We start from the raw sequence: 22,178 nt of genomic DNA on the forward strand, positions 1-22,178 counted from the left end.
TCTACTATGTCTCTCCTTGCTGGCAGCCACAGCCAAAGTTCATTTCTTTATTTGCTCATACCCAATAGACAGAAACTTGCAAGACTAAACTAATACTACTCTACCCTGGGACATTCTAGGGAGTTGCTATCTTAGCTGTGGGCTGTATTGCCTCTTATCTTACCCTTCTCCTTATTATATGCTCTCTCTTTCCTGGGAATCTGCTGCTTCACCTTACTCTAGTTATCCTTCTTCATTTCAGGTTCTTCTTTTTTTTATTCCATAGGGCAGTTTCTCAACTTCAGCAGCTTTAAGATGTGTGGACTCCTAGAATTATCCAGCTGGCATGCCACAGGAGAATGTTCTATGGTAGGTCTCTAACCATTGGTTGTCCCCCCTCACCACCACTTTGTCGTGGCATCTTGTCAAGCTTGCAGTATTCTTTTGAAGAATCTGAAAACAAATACTGTCGGCATTCCTTCTGGTGAGGTCTTACCACAGATTTGTATAAGGGTGTTCTTCTTCAAGTTTGGAGAGGTCCTTCTAGAACTTTGTGACTTTACCACCCTGACAGGCTTTAAATCATCAACATCCCTTCACTCATCTGTCCAGAGTCCATTGATACAAATTAAAAAAACACCAGTCCCAAAGCCAATTCTCACTTTATACGTCTCACTAATAGAAGAAGTGCCCATTTACTTAACTGTGAAAAAGCCTGCAAGTCCTACAGTATATACCTTTTATCATAGAGCGGATTACTGATATGTAAGCTCTTTCAGGAGTTGCACACGAGGTGAATGGCAGCATGAATGTAGCACAGTTCCTGTCTTGCTCTGTTTACTTTATTAGATAATTTACTTCCAAGCATGAGAAAGTAGATGGCTTCAATATATAATCCAAGCATAGCATTACTGCAGTGCTAGGCATGTTTGTTTATTGAGTTCTACATCACTTATACTCTAATAGGTATACTGAGATTTGCAGCCTTCTGTCTTCCTGGATATGACTCCATAATAAGTTTCAGACAAACATAAATAAGCTTGTATCGTTTCTGTGGGTTTTTTTAAAAATCCTTCTGCAACATATCTTTAGCATCGTCCTCTATAACCAAAGCACATCGCATTAATTCTGAAATAGGGATTTTTAGAAAATTAAAGATCAACTTGTTCAGCATATGTTCTATCTAGAGATAAATATAGGAAGAGTGCTGTTTTAAATAAAACCATCAGATATAGAAATGAATAATCACAACTTCATCAAAACTAAGTTTTATTTCTCTGAAACATTTAGCGGTAGTAGAAGTAGACAACAAATAAGCCAGTTTTAGGAATAATCCAGCAAACATTCTGAAAAGCTTTTGATAAAATAATTTGTCAAAGTGCCCAGAAAATTTGGTAATCATAAGATAAGAGAAGTTTCCTTATACCTCAGTAACTGAACAAAAAAGAAATATTAAATGAACAATCCTTGGAACGAAAGAACTACATTTGATAAGAATGCTACACTGTTTAGAATGGTTAAAAACTAAAAAAGGAAAGCTTTAGAAATGATCTACCTAAACAAGAACAGTGACATTAAAATGTAAGCAAGTGTCATGTAAAATAACATACTTAAGATTAAAATAATAGCAACTTACCATTTAAATCAGTGAGCTGATAGTCTTATACATATGAATCACTAAATATCCTGTCTTCTATACTGCTATATTTTTAGAGCAATATTCCAGTTTGCTAGCAATTGCAGAAAAAATATTATTTATATTTTGCAATATAATGGAGATTTTCTAATCATCTTTCCCTTTACATTTAAAATGCATTAACTCTCTGCTCTTATTCTTAGAACTGTAAATTTCCTTGATATAAGTATTTAAAATGCAAATCTTCCAAGAAATAAGCTCTTTTTTAATTGTAGTAACTGATATTTGCATGGTATTAGCATACCAATGTTTTTTTTAATGGCTTATTGATCAGAGTAAGTATGTTGCTGAGAAATTCAGGACAGATGAAAAGAAGTATTTTTTCCTATGGCACATATTTAAATTATGAAATTTGCATCTGAAGATAAAACTTAAGAAATGACCACCAAGCGGAAGAACAAGTAGAAGCTGCTCTAGGAAATACTATCAGAGCACAGATGATTTTATTCAATTCTTCTCATGAACCTTTTCTCATTGTGAATATTGGTGTTTCAAATTAAGGTATATTTGATAACTTGCAGTGCTTTATACAATGAGATATTTTTTAGCCTCCTTAGGAATGCCATCATGTACAATCTGACATGACCGTTTCTCCATGCTTGAAAAGGAGTTTAAAAGTCTGTCCTCCTTCAAAGACCAGTTATGATCGTCTTAGATGTTTCCAGATAAAATTCTTATTATCTCATCTCATTGATGGAATTCTATGGGTGGTGCAGAAAAATGAAATGTTTCTTTTGTTTTCTTCAGTCTCTACTATTTTTTTTTTTTCATTTAAGGAAGGGAAGCTAGGATAATCACACTAATAACTTTTGATTGACAGTGTGGGGGAGCTATATAGCTGAAAGCATTTAACCCTAAATGAGTTTAAATTTCCCATCACATTCCAAGTTAGAAGCAGGAATTTCCCTTTTATAATAGGGTGTTGCTCAGCTACTAAACTCTGCTTTTTGTACAGCATTCAGACAAGACAAGAATAAAAAGTCTTCCGTGATTTTGCTTTACATAGAAGATAAATTCTTAATTCTATGTAGTTGCCCTCCCTCTAGCGACAGATGTGAACATTACAGTAAATGAAAGCATTTTATATTTTTATTCCAAGGTTGAGGCTAGTACTAGGACTGAGCTACTCAAAGGCCCAATGCATGTGAAAATATTCATCTGCTTGTGGATCCTATTTATATTTATTATATTGCTTCCAAGGAAAGGGAGCTCAGTTCAGATGTGAACAAATTTGCCCACTGATATCCTGCTATATATTCTTCTTTGGGATTGGATACTGTAAGAAGGACCTCAAGAAATAATATCATCTGGATGTCCTTGTTTGGGGTCGAAAGCTAAGAAAGAACTCTAATACAGGTTAGACTGGGAAGTTTTTAAAAAGTCTAGAAGAAGATATCACAATCTACTTTTATGTTGTCACCACAAAATCTAAGTGCACATGTCCATTAAGTCACCAGGAATCAGCTTTAACTCGAAGGAGACTTAATGATAAGGATTTTCAAAGATATGTAAGTAAATTATATTTAACTATAGCTCATTGGGGCATATATCCCCTTTTTGCCTGCGGCGATAGACCGAAGCCTTGGAACAATAACTGTATTTACCATTAGATTTGTCTGCTTGCTTTTGCATCCAAACCTACTATTGCCCTAATCTAGAATGCAATGTTCCAGTTCCATACACAAAACTAACCATCTTGTTAGAATACAAGAAACATCAGTAGATTAAATAAGGAGGTTACATTTGAGTAGACACGATAAGCAGAGAATGGGGAAAAGAGCAAACACACTTGTTCAAAACAAAAACAGAGGAAGGTCCAGACATGTGAAGAGTGCATCAAAGAGACCTGTCATTTTTTTTTATTTATGAAATTTGATATGGCTGCATATTCTTCCGTATGAATTCTGGTTGGCTAACAACAGTTGACAAAATCAACAGAATAATAAAACCTCCAGAAATCAAGCTAAAAAACAGGGATCAAAATAATCACAATACAATAGCCAAAAATAAAAGTAAAAGATAAAGGTTTCCCCTTCCAATCGTGTCTGATTCTCATCTCTGGATCCTAGCTGAGGGAGCCACTGTTGTCCAAAGACCTTTCCACGGTCAAGGCGCTATATAAACAGACTCAACAAACAAACCAAACTGATAATGGGCTCATCTAGCATCCTGACTCTTCACAGCCTCTTCACAAGGCCCTCCAGATCTCAGAAGCAAAGGTCACAACTGAGAAAACACAACTCTTCATTGTTTAATAGAGGGGACCAACACTGTAAGATCTGGTCCGATAGACAGAAATCTTTAAAGTGTCTTTAAAGGGCAAAAGCCCATTCAGATATTGTTGTATCTTCTCTGGAAGAAGATATGCTTTGGGGTTTTCGCCTGATGCTCAGATAACTTGGCTGCTCTTTGATATTATACACTGAATTTGAGAGGAAATGCCCTATTCTGTCCTGATTAAAGCAGCAAAATGAATCAGGCTAACCTTAATATTGCTGTTGCTGCAGTTGTTGTTTGACAAAACCAGTATTGCATGTCTCTTTTCTGAATAGGCTGATAAAAATGATTAAAAACTATTTATAATGTGCTTCATGTCATTGCTTAAATATGCAAGTTTAGGGATTTTCTATCTCTCACCAGTGCAGGTACCAACCAGGCTAATTCTCTGTCTCAGGAAGTCAAAAGTTTTTTTTTTTTTAAATAATGATATATATAGAATCTATAACAATGCAGTAATGCATGTTTCCTTAGAAAATACTAGAGGTTCAGTTTCTTTTGCCTATTCTACTGTTTGCTGGAACAAACACCAGCTATTGCATATTCTGTGATTTTATACAATTTTACACATGTAAAAAAAAGATATAACTGATACATTATACTCTGAAATACATCCTACTGCTGTCAAACTCTGATGAAAGCTGTATGCTAAGCTTGATTTATTTTTATTTTTCTATATTTTTGGGGGTTTCTTTAGGCAGATCACCACATGTTATTTTTTTCCCCTCCAATTTTAATCCAGGAAAATAGCATAGTGAAAGTCTGATAAGAACTCACAAAATGAGATCAGCACTCATTTCCTTCCCTTGTAATCCTAAATTCTGATTATTTTTTTCTCTTTTCCAGAATTCCAGACTCATTTTGGCTTCTGTTTTGTCTGAAATAATACTGAACCTGCATATTTCACTTACGTACCTGATTCCAGAGATATCCATGTCTGTAGGGAAAGCATTAATATTTTGACATACAGCCAACTTAGCTCCTAAAATACAAAAATAAGGGAATAGAATAGATTCAGCATTTTGTTTGTTTGTTTGTTTGAAGGCAAAGCTCCAGCAATGAAGCAGGTTGGTGTTGTAGTCATTAAAAGGAAAAAAGTACAAGATGTCTGCCAAGTATTCAATAAGTGCAAGTTCTTGGAAAGGATCAAAACAAATAAATCAAGAAATTGATCTAGTATTGTTGTGTCTTTTGCCAAAAAAAGCAGAAGGCATTACAAAAAGGATATAATGTAATAAAATCAGCATATCATAATTAATATGTAGAAATACTGATTTAAACTTGTGGCATCCTCAATGCTCCCTGGGCTTATTGTTTTCTTGAAGATGTTTCATTAACAAACTAGGTAAGATTATCAGTGCTAGTGGGGAGTGAGGTTTTCTCTTATTTTATATACTAGTGGCTCCCTATCAGTGTTAGTGGGAGTGATCTTGTGGTTCTATCAACACTGACAGGGCAAGCCACTAGTATAGAAAATGAGAGTAAAGCCCACTCCCTACTAACACTGATGATCTTACCTAGTTTGGTAATGAAATGTCTGCAAGAAAACAACCAAGCTCAGAGAGCACCAAGGACCCAGCAGTTCAACTCTGAGCTACATATATTTTTTGTTTATTTGTTTGTTACATTCCTATGTCACCATCTCCCCAATAAGGTATTGGCAGTAAGTTTTCCTGTGATTTGTGACCTGTGTGTCTATACTGTCCTGTTCAGAGATAGACAGTTAATGGGTTCTCCACTCTCAGCATTATATTTCAAAAATCTCAGACTAGATAGACTAGGGCTTTTCAACCAGTGGTACGGGTACCACCTGTGGTACACTGGCACCTGGCAGGTGGTACGCAACCATCCTAGAAAAGTGGTAGAGGGGGAGGGGAATGAGCTGAACCAATGACAGCACTGCACAAGCCTGAGCGAGAGATGGCTAGAGTTGCAGGGCTGTCAGGGTTCAGCAGAAGCACCAGGATCAGTGGTGCTTTCCAGCTGATCGGTGCTTCTTCGGGGCTGTCAGGGCTCAGTGGAAGCACCAAACTCCAACTGGAGCTCGGCGCTGATCCTGGCACTTCCAGTGAGCTGAGAAGAAGCGCGGATCAGCTGGAATGTTGCAGCATCTCCAGGGTCTTGTGATTTACATTCAGATGTTTGGCAACTGATTCATATTTATGATGGTCATAGTGTCCCAGGTCATGTGAAGTGACCAAAACCTGCTGCAACCACCCAGCAGATGGGTGGAATAAAAACCAAACACCCCCCACCCCACCTCACCCCCGCTGCCAATCCCCAACAGAAATGCTCACAACAATGAAAACCTTGAACAGGAGGAAGAGCGCTGCTGGGTGGGCAGGCAGGTGTCTTGCTCGGCTGTGGCTTGGGGGGGGCACTTTTTTAGTGTCATTGTAATTGCGAACAGTCATTAAGCGAACTGTTGTAAGTCAAGGACTACCTGTACTTTATCACTTTTTTCCTTTTTATTTATTTTTTGGTCATCAAGTTTTTGACACCTTGCTAGGCAACTGGTGGTACTCGGATATTGCCATATTCTAAAAGTGGTACAATGGGTGAAAAGATTGAAAAGCCCTGAGATAGACCTTCAGAGAAAGCGTGTCCCTGAATAAGCTGAAAAAGATGGCTGGACTGGGAAAATGGGGTTGGGGTAGTGCTTCTCAGCAAGAGTAGAAGAAAACCAGTGCCAAATATGTTCACTCCACCTCATTCTTATAGCACCAAGACAACTATAATGTGATATGTTTATCACCCCAGCAAGCTTGGACTAAAACTGGCAGAATTGTGCCTCAATTTGTTTTTCAAGGACAATCTAGCTGTCTTTTCAAGGATGCTCTTTAATATGCTTGTCAAAAAAAAAAACCCCTCCATATCTGACAGAAAAATACCTTCCTCATCTCTGAAGTTTATAATGTTATTATTTCATCTTTAGGTTTATCAGCCTGTGTTTGGTTTCCCTGGAAGAATACAAGAATGTTCAGAGAAGCTCATTTTGGTAATCAAAGGGATTCTGGATAGGAACCAATGCTCTGCAAGAGTTTAGTGAGAAATTGTTCGTTTTTCAGAATTTCCAAGCTGAAAGAAAATATACAGAAATTGGGAGGTGGGAAAGTAGAAAAAGAATTATCTGTTCAATGAAACTGGTGACAAGATTGGATTAAGGCAGACATTGATTCACCAAGCTTTTCTAACTTAGCACCTCTCAAGATGTTGGAGAACAACTTTCTAATTGTCAGTTCCTTTGTCCACTGGCCACGCAAGGTGAAAATTATAGAGTTGAGGGGTCCTAGGTGCTCTGCCAGCTTGATTGTTTTCTTGCCGACGTTTCATTATCCAAACTAGTAACATCCATCAGTACTAGTTAAGGAGTGGGGTGTGCTCTCAATTTATATTCTACTGGCTTGCCCTGTCAGTGTTGGTAGGGGTGGTCTTAGAGGTTCTTTAGTTGTTTACTGTTTACTGTTGGCTTGCTTGGCAGTTCCTTGATTGGGATATTGTTTAATTCTTGATTGTTGGTCTGATTTTAATCTTGGAATTAATCTATGCTCATCTGGGCACTGATTTCTGGTGGGGAGGTGCTTTTGTTCCCTTTTTGGCTTGTCCCTTTTGCCTAGCATGTAGAAATTGTTTGTCTATGTGTCTACTGATGACTAATTTGTCAGAATGCCAGGCTTCTAGAAATTCCCTAGCTTTTTGGACTTTGATTGGTTTAGGATGGTGACAGTTTCACTGTTGAAACTATGGTTAAGTCTGTAATTATGGAGTTATTCAACAAGATTTCTGGAAAACATCAGATCAGGAAACGATAACATCAACACTGACCTGAGAATCACTCCTATTGATTATAGTGTAGATTATTTTGGAGTAGGAGATTTAAACTAATATTTGAAAGGAAAAATTGTCAAAAAGATCAGTGCCACCATACATTTTAGTCTTTCTAAAATGAAATAGCCAAAGATACATATCCAATATCCAGTGGTGTGGCATGTATTTAAACAATAGAGAGAATACTGCTGGTTATATACCTTTTTTTATTTGAGAGACACTACGGCAAAGGTCCCCAACCTTTGAGTACCATGGACTGGAGGGGGCGTGGCCTTGTGTGCTGCCTGCATCCTGTGGATGGGGTTTTCTTTGTTTGTGCAGACTAGTTGCTGGCATGCCATGGACCGGTACTGGTCCACGGACTGGTGGTTGGAGGCCCCTGCATTACAGCATTAGAGAAGTGGGATAGAAAGCCTTCATAAAATCTAAATAATAAATAATAATAAATAATCCTGATCAATAGCACCTTCAACTGCACCCAAAAACAAATCAGCAACTTATGCAATTCCCATCATGTTAATGTTATATGTCAGTACTGATTTGTCTTGCTTAACATGTAGGCTATTGCATGTATTTGTTGCATCTGGGTGTTCTTCCCAATGGAGAAATTTATAGTAGTCCATCCATGAGGCAACAAGGGCAGTAGTAATTTTGCCGTTGCCTTCTATTCCAGAAAAGGTTGCACCTGACTAGCAGCCAAAGCTGGGGGATGGCTTTGCTGGCCACAGTTCCCACCTGCTTTGAGATGAGAATACAGAAGCATCACTAGAGTGTGCACCAGCTCTTTCTCACAGAGCACAACCCCATCCACAACTAAAGTTGGTATCATCCCAGAATCATTTGGTTTCTGAACCTGTAGCCCCTTCATTTTGGTAGGGTTGAATCTCAACTTGTTTCTACCCAGCCAGACACTTAAAGAACCCTTCCAGGTAGTAATATATTTGCTCTATTTTCCTTTCCACCCAGATTCGCATACCTTTGGTTTAGAAAGGACTGAATCAGTAAATACACTAACAAACCATTAAATATGATGCACCTGTAGCCCATACACAAAAATGTACCCAAAATGTATTCAAAAAAGCCTTCAGGCTTCTTGTAAATATAAATTGATTTTGCATTCCGCTATGATTCAACATCCTTTATCTGCTTCCGCTTCTTTAAAAAAATTAAATAGCATTAACTTCATAGCCAGTGTAGACAAAACTGTGCATGTTGGCTTCAAAAATTCCTCCCAATTGATTAATGCAATTGGTTAATGTTAAGCTTAATTATTTTATAGAATAGTATTTTAATTAATGTTATATTTGCTATGTGTATTTGGATTCCCCGACCACTTGCTCCCTCTACTGACCGCATCTCTGTGCTCACGTTGTGCATGACAGAGAAGTACAAAAGGTTAGTTAGTGACAGAATTAGAAGAGTCCTAAATAAGTTGTAGACAGTGACTCATCACCAGATCACTGACACTGACATTTTAGCTTCAGTCAACTGGCCATCTGCACTGGCCATCTGAACAGAGTAGGAATGTTTTGTTCTTAACTGAGAACAGAAAAAGAAAATGCTTTCATACATTTGTGGATTTATGTCATTGTAGTATGAATTCATCCATTTTACACCCCCACCCCCCAAAAAAAAACCTATGCAGGGACATATCATACACAGAGTCAACTACTTTGCCTATCCTATATGTGCCTTTTGATTGCCTGATCGGTCATAGAAAGGGCTCTAATACAGGGGTCCTCAAACCCCAGGCCGCGACCCACTATTGGGTCACAGCCCATCCAGAATGGAGCCACAGAAGCAATGGGTGAGCGTGCGTGCGTGCACAGCTCCATTTGCGGGCAAATGCCAGCCGCTTGCACAAGTGGAGCTGCGCATGTGCACTCACCCACCACTCCCACAGAACCATCCCCGCTCCACCAGTCTGCAAGGCGAGAAAGGTTGGTGATTGCTGCTCTAATATGCTAAGAAATAATTATACTTCAAATAGATTCCACAGCAGAAGCCAGTTAATTAATTCTACAAAGGATGTAAGGCCAATTTCATGAAAATGTCCTGCTTCCTGAAGAAAACATAGTAAATTGTTGAAAGAAGCATGCATTTTTGTAATGGATTTTCCCCATTAAACAGAGAACAGCAGTTATCCTTACCTACACATTTTAACATTCATTTTGCCTGTGAAGACAAAGCAAAAACCAACAAAATAAAAATAATCCTAAATGTGGAAAAGTTGTAAAGGGCGTGTATAAACAATTTATTCTTTCCGAAAAATAAAAAGAGCAAATTCAAGAGCAAAAAGGTTTTAAACTGTTGATTGGAGTATTTGCATGCAGAGTATTGTTTTCTCCTCCTTGTTCCCTGAATAGCAAAACAGAAAAATTATATGTAATTAAAATGGAAAAAAGTATCAATTAGCAGTGATTCTCAAGAGCTGGAGAAAGTGTTGACTAATGAGAAAAACAGAACTCAAATTTAGCAGTCTCTTCACAGCAAGATTATCCTGGAGAAAACAGACGTTTTCTCTCCAGTAAAATTTAAATTAAAAAAGAAATAGGAAAATATTGTTTATAATTTAGAAATACTTAACACTTTTGAAAGACACAGGCTTGCAAAAATTGCTGCATGGTGGCCAAACTGGGGGTCCAATAACTTTCTTTTTTTAAAAAAAAAAACTTTTTTTTTTTTTAGAAAGAACATACCTGAATAAATGTTTTCCAGTGAGACCGTTCTATCAGGGCCACCTAGTCTACCCCAAATATGGTACAGAGCATACTGCTTCCGCTTTTGACTTTGACTTTGGCTGATGAGAGCTAAATAGCTCGAAATAGCTATACCAGTATCCCTTTAATTTTTTGTCAGTAAATTTAAAATTAACAGCATACATGAATGTGACAAAAAAACAAAAACCAAACCATTAAAAACAGTATTCCAAATACATGTTTGGCATGGCAGGAACTTAATTATAACTGACTTAATTATCTTGCTCTGTCTGACGTTCCAATAAAATACTAAAATGTTTACTTTGATTAAAGAATAGAACCATCTACCCTGGATTCACATATCCCACTAAACCAGTACAGTATCTCTCAACCTTGGCAACTTTGAGATGAACTTCAATTCCCAGAATTCCCTAGCCAGAAAGTAAAAGAAGGAGCTGCTCAGACTTCAGGTATAATTAGAAACAGAATTTAGAGTGTACCAGTCCAAGGCCCAAACCTCAGATAATAGCCTTTCAGCAGGTACTGACATAGTTGAAGAAATCGCTTCAATACAGTATTTATCCTCTCTCAGATCTAATGAATGTGGAATTGCTCACATATAGGAGTTTTAAAAAGGAATCTTTAAAAGAAATAAAGGCCAGTTGTTTGCAGCTGAGAGACAATACCATCATGTATCCAGTTTGCTTCTCAACCTTGATGTTCTCAGTCACAGCAAAATATATGAGCCATTCCTATGGATTGAGCCTTAGGGACAGGATCACAAGTGTTGCATCCTTTCCATCCTCTTCCTCAAATTCACAATTCTGGGAAATAAATAGTGGACTGTGGATAGCTCTGCAAAAAAGCCAATGACTGTGGTGCAATGAAGAGCCAGCAAAGACCAGCTCTTTGATCATTCAGACAAGGAGAGGACTTGAGATTGCTCATAAATCTTCAAGACAGCACTTTAGAGCTCTGGTACTGTATATAATGGAATAGCCATCTTGCTCTAAGTGCAATTGGGACTTTGAAAGGACAGAGGTATTAGAAGGCATTTTTGATTTAATACAGAACAGAGGGAAAGAGAGGGAGAAAGAGAGAAAAAGAGGGAGAAAGAGAGAGAGGAAGGGGCAGAGGAAGGGAGGGAGGGAGGGAGGGAGGGAGGGAGGGAGGGAGGGAGGGAGGGAGGAAGGAAGGAGTCACACATTTATGTGTGTGTGATACAAGGATGGAGATATATGCATATATGAGCTGTTTTAATAAATCATAACCATAGTTCGCTGTACTGCAATAGACAATGTAGTCCATAATTCATTCTTATTATATTATTATTCTCTCAATATTAAGTCTGATGATGATGATGATGATGATGATGATGATGATGATAAAAGAGTTGGAAGGGGCCTTGGAGGTCTTCTAGTCCAACCCCCTGCTCAGGCAGGAAATCCTATACCATTTCAGACAAATGATTGTCCAGTCTCTTCTTAAAAACTTCCAGTGTTGGAGCATTCATAGCTTCTGGAGGCAGGTTGCTCCACTGATTCATTGTTCTGACTGTCAGGAAATTTCTCCTTAATTCTAGGTTGCTTCTCTCTTTGATTAGTTTCCATCCATTGCTTCTTGTCCTGCCTTCAGGTGCTTTAGAGAGTATTCACAACAGAATCATAATGACACAAAGTATTCTTCCTTTTTGATGGCTGATATAAATAAAATGTTGAAGATAAGGCATTATTACTTATTAACAGCACTCCTTGTTGACACCAGATTTATTTTTCTTCTTAATGTACAAATACATAAATGGATTGGTGGAGGGGAAATAAAGCATGTATCCAGCTAAACAGAATATACTATAATCATAACATTATTTGATAATGGTTGATGATTTAGATGCATTCCAAAAATGTCAAAAAAAAAGTTCTCAGGGCCTATTTAAGGCAAATGTATATGGTCTAAACAAGGACAACAGAAACCTGCCAAGGCTTGAAAACTGACACTACACTTCATAATTTAATGAGGTCTCTTGAGGGCCTCTTTTTAAGGGTCTACACACTTTGAATAGAGTATGGCTTATGAAGCAAGCACAGCCTTGGATTCAGAAAAATTATGATGGAGCTGCTGATCTCGCAAACCAAACCTGTAGTGCCCTAGACCTGCAAAGAGATTCTTCTACACTGGAATAACTCATGAGGGAAAGCAACCATCTCCATTTCATGTGGTAGCATAAAATCAGGCTACCATTTAGGAAACAAGCAGCCAATTTGGTGTAGTAAATGATGGGTTGGACTAGAAACTGGAATTTCTAGTCCTCTCTTAGGCATGGACATAGTCTGGGTGATTTTGACTCACTCACTCATTCAGCCCAACCCACCTTAAAGAATTCTTGTTGTGAGGAAAATAGAAGTCAGGAATATTATATAAGATAGAATCTAATAATAATAACAGCAACAACTTGGCAGGAAAGAACAATGCCGGCCTTCCCTAATCCCCAAAGTCTCAGTGATGCCATACTGGCTTGGGAACTTGGAGACTAAAGCCAACACACCTGGAAGACATTTACACTAGGGATGGGTAAGTTACATTGTACTTGGGATAATATGACTACAGCATCTTCATTAATGGTACGAATCCTGTATGTGAAAGAGCCTAGTCCCTGTGAAAATAACTGGGAATTGCAACTTAAAAACATCACAGATTCACTGTAACAAGCTTTTGTGTCCACCCCACCACCACCACCATCAATTGTCTCCAGACAATACTTTAAATTGTAATTGGTTATCTAAACCATGATGGTTTCTAATGGTTGGATTCACGTAACTGCACTAAAACTAAGTATGAATGCTTGGCTTTAGCTTGGATGTTTGGCGAACTCGTCCTTTGTGAAGCAAGGTGATCTTGACGTTTGATGCTAAGCTAGGCAGGAGCAACTCAAAGACCTTGGAAGAAATGCCCATACCATTTCTGTCCCATAACTTCAGACTTAGAAGGAACAAAATATAAATCTTAGATACAAACACAGTACGACTGCATTCTGAGAGTTAAGGTTCAGTTTCAACTTCTTCATGCCTTCAAGGATGGCTTTGAGGGAGTTTCTTTTTAAAGAAGGCATTTCTGAAGCTTTAAAGCAGCGGTTCTCAACCTGTGGGTCAGGACCCCATTTGGGATCGAACGACCATTTCACGGGGGTCGCCAAACAACGCAGTCCACCATTTTTTTCCCCTTTTCCTTAGCTGTGCTACTCCCTTTTATTCTATTGGCTTTTGAAAGCCAATAGAATAGACTCTCTTGAATAGAATCTAATTCTATTGGCTTTCAAAAGCCAATAGGAATTGTCCAGGCTGTCTCTGCCCTGCTGAGCCCACCAAAAGTCCCATTCTGCAAACGGTGCTACAAATTGCCTGCAGCGAAAGAGAGCTGTCTGGAAGCTTCCACCCCTCCCTGCTGAGCAACCAATAAAAATGTAAGTAAAAGAGGGCCAGGGGTGGGAGGTGGGAGGCTGGCGGGTGCAGGGAGGGTTGCTGATGTGCGTGGGGCCCAGCAGGTGCCTTACCTCCCTTGGGCTGGGCCAGCTGGTGGCCCAGCCGGTGGTCGCCCTGCGCCATCGCTGCCCCTTGCCAGCTACGCCTTGGCCAGCACAGGGGGTGGCACCACGCATGCACAGGGCTCCCGGGCAGGGAAAGACCTTGACTTATGACCGGTTGGGTAGTCCTCGACTTACGACTGGTTGGGTAGTCCTCGACTTACGACCGGTTGGGGTCGCGGCATTAAAAAGGTTGAGAACCACTGCTTTAAAGATACGATAGAAGTTCAGCCAAACTGCAGGATAAGGGCTTTTCCCTCCTGTTAACCTCTGATAACATCCTCCCAAGGTCTTCTTTAACCAACGCAGTTAGAAATGTGTAGGACAACATGCTTAACAAACTTCCAAGGCTTCTGTGTTGTGCTATCCTGATATCCAAGCATCTGATCATCAGTTGCACAGTACACCCTTTTAAATCTTTATTCTTTTTAGTCAGTTTGGCATCCCCCACAATAGACGGCAAATCGCTCTGGGATGGTTTTCTGATGTTATTTTTTTATTTTTATTTTTTAAGAAGGGAGGGAAAGATCTCTTACAGACAAGCTAAGCAATTGTTTCCCCACGTGTTCAGATGTGCCCTGCGGTAACCCTTGTGCTCCGAAATGCTCATATTAGTTATTTCAAAGTTGGGTGCAGAGCTGTGCTTTCCCATGTCTGCCACTAATGACTTGCAGCTGTTGCTAATCTGTGCCTCTGATTTCCTTTGATTACTATGTGTATTGATGCCTCTGGTAAATAGGCATCTGCCAGGTGCCAACACAATTGGGGAGGGGAGATATAAAAAGTTCCCTGTTTCAAACTCAATGTGACATTGGGTTAGAGAGAGAGAAAAGGGGCACATCTGTCTCTTTAACTATTGAAGGGCAAGCAGTTATGGGGATTCTTGTTGCGTGCTTGGGCAGGGAAATTCCTCTGTCCCCGGGGCGGGGGGGGGGAATAAAATCCTACACACACAAACACATATATTTATTCATTTTAAGAAATGATGATAATAAAGCAACAAATGCACAATCAGAGGAGCCAGGTCTTCCAAAGAGGCTTTGCATCAGCATGCAGCAGCCATTAACAAATGCCGGGGCAAGCTTCCAGATAACCTTTACGTTAAAGCTAATAAAAATGATACCCCATGGTTTAAAGAAATAGATTGTGGCGGCAGACCACTTGCATGGCTTGTGACAGCTAACTGTCCTTTGCACTTTCAGCTAATGAATGTAATTTTTGGACTGCAAAGTACAGGAAGTCCTTGACTTACAACAATTCATTTACTGACCATTTAAAGTTACAAAGGCACTGATAAAAGTGACTTTTGGCCAGTTTTCACACTTATGACCATTGCAGCATCCCCATCACATGATCAAAACTGGCATGTACTTATGACAGGTGCACTGTCTCCATGTCATATAATCACATTTGTAATCTTCCCAGCTGGCTTCTGACAAGCAAAATCGAAAGGGGAAGTCAAATTCGCTTAACACTTGCATGGCTCATTTAACAACTGTAGTGATTCACTTAATATCTGTGGCAAAAAAAAGTCATAAAATGGGTCAAAACTCAGTTAACAACTGTCTTGCTTAACAGTAGAAATTTGGGGCTCAATTGTGGTTGTAAGACGAAGACTGTATGTGGTTTATGCATGTTGAAACCCACATATTGGCTTCTTTTTAAAATGTAAAATAAAATCACACACACACACACACACACACTCCAGCCACTGCAATCTTAAGATTATGTTTGAGCTTACCACTGCAATGAAATAACCTGTGGTTTCCACTAAATCAATAGCCCAGATGTGGGACTGTGTCCACATAACACGTTAAGACAAAATAAGTTTGACAACTTTGTGGTTCAATAGATCCCGTCACTGCAGCCATCTTGTTTTTCCTGTTCTGGTGAGGCAACCCACCTGGCAGTGTCCCCATCACTCTTGTTCCCAGAGCCAGCCAGGGAATTCCATCTGCTAATTATCCCAGATGGCAACACCTACCCACTGACTTTGTCTTCCATTAAAGATGCCATTCTGAATTACAGTATTGAAAAGTTTAGAGACAAAGAAACAGGAGTCAATTAACTTGCCCAACACCCAGGAGAGGTATTTAACTGTATAATCCTGAAAGAATTAACTTATTAAAAATCACTGTGGCTCAGACCTCACTGATTTGTTTTGCTATCAGAATATGTTTGAACTTCAACCGTAAAATGGATCTTGGAAAGGTCTACCTCAAAATATAAAACTCATATTGAAGCCTGTTCAGAATATCCAGATTGGGGTCATAGAATATGCTAAACTGCAAAGAGTCAAATGAATAAGTCACCATATGCCGGCTTCCCACAATACACTGAGGCAACACCAAATAAACTGTATTTTATTTAAGCACAGTATGTGAATTTAGCGCTAATTGTCTTGGCATAAACTTGTGTGTTGGGTTTGCTTCTGAGCAGAAGTGTCCAGGATGTTGTGGGGAAAATATATATTTGCTGCCTTGAGTTATTATAAAAATAATAAAAGTGGGATTTAAAAAATCATATATATGGAAAGTACAGGCCAAAGTGGTACCGGTGGCGATAGGAGCACTTGGGACTGACTCCTGAGCTGGGAAAGTGGCTCCAACTGCCCAGGTTTGAGACCCAAGTACCATGTGATGATGAACTTCCATCCGTGCCCCAGCTCCAGCCCACCTAGCAGTTCGAAAGCATGCAAATGCGAGTAGATAAATAGGTTCCACTTTGGTGGGAAGTAACAGCATTCCGTGTGCCTCAGCATATAGTCATATAGTCACATGCCCGTGGAAATGTCTTTCATAGTCAACCATTTTTTTATTCAATTTTCATTTCCAATCCTACGTCTGCAAAACATGGTATTCAAGGCTGATATTCCCCACCTATCTTTCTTTCTTTTTTTGCAACGCTTCTGAGAATTTATTATCTATGTGAATTGGAAAACTCCCCTGGCGAAACTTAACATCACTCCATCTGTAGTTAGAACTCCATCTGCTAAATTTCTGCTTATTGAGTTATTGCAAAACACTGAGAACTAACTCTCTCTCTCTCTCTATTTCTCTCTCTCTCTCTCCCCTCCCCCCTCCTTCCCTCCCTCTTTTGTAGAATCCTACAAAATATAATGAAAAAGGCATTTTCAGACATGTTGGCTAGGAAATTAGGAATATTAATGCCTAACACAATTGGAGGCCATCAGGAAGAATTGATCCCAAAATCTTATCATATAAAGCCTATGAATGACCACAAAAAACTACAAGCTAGGGTTTTTTTCCTAAATAATGCATGCTTATTTAACAAGTTCTGCTGCATTTAGAGAAATTTTGTTCCTCCATGCATGCCCTGATAATTTCAGACTTAAAACTATTTTTCACTGTTATTAAAGAAAAAAGGTACCCTAATTTAATCCAGATAATTATATCCTGTGAATTAAATTCCTTTGCTCTAGAGGAAATCTGTGACATTAGTAGCCTCTTCAACAATTGCTGAATTCAAAATCCTTACCAATTAATAAAGTTACATGGATAACTAAGATGGAAGGCTTTAAAAAAAATGTGTTCTTTTCACTGACAAGGAATGAATAAAGTACCTGGATGTGTTATCTTTCACTTCAGAGACTCCCAAAGGTTCTTTAAAGAGCGTGAAGTTGTTTAATACTACAAAAGGAGAGAAAGGGGAAAAATCTGGAATTCTCACTTGGATTTTCCTCTTGCTACTGGCAAGATTTGTGTCCACAAGCCAAGAGTAACCTGTCAGGGGAAAATGTTCCTCTTTTTAATGGCATGAAGGAGACAGGAAATTTATGTTATCTCCCCGATGGCATATCTTGTTACCAGAAACTTGCATGCTGTAACTTATTAACAGAACTCTGTGTCACAGAGCAGAGATTGAAGAGAGTACAAGGAAATGTTAGGTCAGAAATCAAAATGAGAGAGCTGAGTGATTGGGACCCAGGAAGCATCTTAAATGTTTGCCGCTTCTAAAATTGCTACATTCAGGAAGAAAGCACAGAGAGCATATTTAAAAAGATTTGTTTAGGTGATGGACTGTATAAATATTCCTTCCAAACCACATCATCAAGAGGTTTGGTTCAAGGTGTATCCTTTGAGATTTTCAGCATATATTATGGATACTCCTTCTTTTAAGGAACTCCTAGTCCTATTTTTTATTATGGAAATAATGTAGAGAAATATTCATCTTAGAGTAATGGTTTCACATGTTATCTGTACTAAAGAAAATTAGAAGTCATTCTTTTTCTTCTTTTTCTGTTTATCATTTAATTTTGTAATTTTTTTGAAAATCCTAATAAAGTTTCTATGGAGATTTTCAGTCCTAGAGGTCATGGTTGTCCCAAAGATGCTTTTCAAAAGGCAACTGGACTTTGTTTTTTTTTTTACTTGAAGACATTTTGCTTCTCATCCAAGAAGCTTCTTCAGTTCTGACTGAATGGTGGCGGTGGGGGGGGGGGATGGAAGGACTTATATTCCTTGCAGTCATCTAGTCGTTGCAGTCCAGTTCCAAGAAGATTCCACACCCATTTGCATTCTGGTTCAGGTGATCCTGAGAACACAGATAAACCCCCAAGTGGCCTCAGTGATTCTCAGAGAGAATGCTAACAATCAGATGACTGCAAGAAATATAAATCCTTCCATTTCCACACACACATACAAACATCATTCAGTCAGAACTGAAGAAGCTTTTTAGACGTGAAGTGAAACATCTTTAAGGAAAAAACTAAGTTCAATTGCTCTTTGAAAAAGCACCTTTGTCCTAACAAAGTTATATCTTTTTTAAAAAAAATACTTTTTATTAAAGAGTTTTACAAAACTAAAAGATAATACAGACTAAAATCAGAAGAAAAATAAAAAAATGAAAGCAGGCACCGTGTTTCCCAAAAAGTAAGACCTACCCTGAAAATAAGCCCTAGTTTGATTTTTGGGGGGTGGGCCTAATATAAGCCCTACTCCAAAAATAAGCCCTAGTTTTGGGGCGAGGTGCATGCCTAAAAATTAAGCTAGGGCAGGAGTGGAGGGGTGGAGCTTATCATTGTAGCCAGGCCTCCCATGGATTGACACTTGACTCGCCGGCCAAAGGAGCAGCTTCATTTTGCAACTGAGTATGGAACTCCAGCCTGCATTTCACAGTCAGAGGCCTTTCCAGAAGGCCCCTGCAGCTGAGAACTGAGCTATGGATTCAATCTGTAGCTCGATTTTCGACTGCAGAGGCCTTCGGGAAAAGCCTCTGACTGCAAAATGCAAGCCGGAGCTCCATTCTCAGCTGCAGCTTCGGCTTCAGAAAAAATGGGCCGGCTTGGTGGGACTGTCAGTGTCGCTGCCACGAGCTGAGTAGAAAAGACGCCCTTCCAAAAATAAGACCTGGTGCCTCTTTTGGAGGCAAAAATAAATAAATAAACAAGACCAGGCCTTATTTTGGGGGAAACACAGTAGGGGAAAAAAAGAATATTTAAAGCAACTTTCAATCTTCCTTGCAACAAGTACAGGAAAATTAATAGTTCCCTGCCATCGATGACATTTCTTCCTATAGAACCCAGCCCCCACACACACATTTATCCATTCGCAAACCCAACAACCATTGCCATTTTTGTCCAAGAGTCAGCAAAATGTCCATAAAGGATTTCCAGAATTTTATAAAAATATTTCTTATTTTAGCCCTGATCAAACAAAATTGGCAGGAGTGGCTAGAAACCAGGAGACCTTGAATTCTAGTCTTATTTTAAAAATAAAAGTCAATCGGGTGACTTTGGGCCAGTCACTGTCTCTTGTCCAACCCACCTCACAGAGTTTTCATTATGGTGAAAATAGAAAGAGGAAAATGTATAAGATATGTTTGCCACCTGAAGTTATTTATAAAAATAATAAGGGAGGGATAAAAAAAACTTTTAAAAAATCAACTTTCCTTTCTTATGCTTCTGACAGTCTGAATGTTTAATTCATCAAATTGCTGTCACAGGAGTAAATCTCCATTCAGACTTTCTTTCTTCCATTTCAAACATTTCTTCAAGGCTTCAGAAACCCTCTTTTGTCAATCCAAACCTTTCTTTCCCCAAGTTCTTTTTTAGCAACACCCCCCCCCCAAAAAAAACCTTAAAGGGGTGTTGATTACTGTATTCCCAGTAGAAATCAAACTTGTGTCCACAGAGGAGGTTTTAAAAAAAAGTAAAGATGGTGGCTGTGAGGCCTGCCCCTTTTTAACCAGGATCTACAAATGAGCAAAAAAAAAGCACAACTACTTTTAGCATCTTTAAATCCTGCTAAAATCCTTTTATATATGGTGTTGTTTGTATATAAAAAAGAGGCTGTAAGCAGTGGCGGGATTCAAATATGTGAACAACCGGTTCTCTGTGTGGATGCTGCTTCCGGAAGTCCATTCTGGGCCTGGGCAACAAAAAAGTAGCTACCGGTTCTGCCAAAGTGGTTCAAACCGGCTGTATCCCACCTTTGACCATAACCCAGGGGTAGGCAACTATGGTCCCTTTACAATCTGAGGATTTCAGCTCCCAGAATTGAACCAGCATGCAGCCTTCCTTATTTAAAAAGGTCATAATTGTTGTGTACTGTTTTGAGGGGGTAGAGACAATGTTGAAAAGGAAGTATAGATCAGATTTTGGAGAAGGGATAGATTCTCTATAACATGAATGCCTCCATTCTATCCCAAACTGTTTTTAATCTAGCAACCATACCTTTTAATGTAAATAAGCTGCAAAATAGTTTGAGGAAACAAATGCAAGGTGCAATAATACCATAGAATAATCTGCAACATCAGTCATTGGTTCTGACTCATAGCAAGCAGAGAGAGGGGACGGGACCCCATGAAAAGCTTGGTATTGGATTAATCATTTAATATGGCTTTTGGACATAGCTGAAACAAATGATGCAAAGAGATAGCATCTCTTTGGCTTTCCCTCCATGGCCCTTCATCCGTAAGTGATAATCCACAGAGTGAAGAGAACATATTTCACTCTAATTAGGGAGGAGCTAATTATCTCTCATCAATTAGATCCTACAACAGTTATCTGTAAACAGTTGTTGGAGATACACATAAACAGATTAGGGACTGAAAGCCTAATTAATAAGAAATAATGAGCTCTTTCCTGTACAAGGTAGAAAAGGCATATTCTTCCTCTGCAGAGGCCATTGCAGAAGCTCCACAAAGGGATGCAGAATGTATGTTGAATGAGAGTTCAGAGTTATCACTACTTAAGCAAGATATTTTTTTTTGTTTCTTATACTCATCTGATTATTACTACTACTATTTTGAATTTAAAGTACCACCCCTGGCAATGGCATATTACAAAACAGCAAAAGATAAGAAGAGAATAATACAGCCAGGTAAAGAGGAAAATCTTGTAGTTGAAAAGTACAACATTGTATGGAAAATGTTGTAGCAGGAAAGGCTATAGTTTTAAGTCAGCATGTGATACAGTCTATCAAGGTCCTTGTCTAACCCTTGAGTTTCATGTGGCCTGCACAGTTGGCTTGCAAAGACTGTTCAAGGTGCAAAATATCCATCATGACTTTCCAAAATCCCATGCCATCCAGATATCTTGCAAGGGGGATGAAAGAAAATAATTCCCAGTCAACTGTAGAAATGGTTGTTCTACCCAATCAGGCTTGGGAAAGATTGTTCTTATCAAATATTGGCCCTGGGATCAATAACATAATTTTTACCAAGAATGAACTGCTCCAAATAAAATTGATATACTGATCATTCTGAGGCTGAGCAGGTGAAGAGTTTCAAGGGCATCAATATTGTTACAAGAAAGATATTCTATAGATGTATTGTTAGATGGTAAGAATCACTGAAGAATAAATCCCCTGAATTTCAACATAGATTATTTATTTGCTAATTTATATCCCCAACTTTTTTTCAAAAGCATTTCTATATGAAATGCTCTGCTCCAATAATCCATCAGTAGACTAGACAAAGAAATAGTGTTTGGCCCATAATAACCCAACACACTTTCTAGATTTCTCTGGGATTACTCTAATTCCTCAACCACCACAACCGATAACCCAATTTCACACATTGTGCACAGTGTCCATAAAAGCAACAGACTTTAGGTACTTTTTTTGTTGAAAACTAATCATACACAAATAGAATCTCACCT

The 22,178-nt window shown here is 38.8% G+C and overlaps 1 long non-coding RNA gene across 1 annotated transcript in view; it reads right to left on the reverse strand.

Moving 5' to 3' along the window:
* Window positions 1-22,178, reverse strand: part of LOC120298696 — a 112,667-nt gene that overhangs the window by 77,857 nt on the left and 12,632 nt on the right. Inside the window, exon 2 of the long non-coding RNA XR_005554176.1 lies at window positions 4,868-4,934. This is a non-coding gene — a long non-coding RNA (uncharacterized LOC120298696). The remainder of the gene's footprint in view (window positions 1-4,867; window positions 4,935-22,178) is intronic.

The sequence above is a fragment of the Crotalus tigris genome, unplaced genomic scaffold (assembly GCF_016545835.1).
Source record: "Crotalus tigris isolate CLP2741 ecotype Arizona unplaced genomic scaffold, ASM1654583v1 scf7180000024119.3904262, whole genome shotgun sequence".
Classification (NCBI taxonomy): Eukaryota; Metazoa; Chordata; class Lepidosauria; order Squamata; family Viperidae; genus Crotalus; species Crotalus tigris.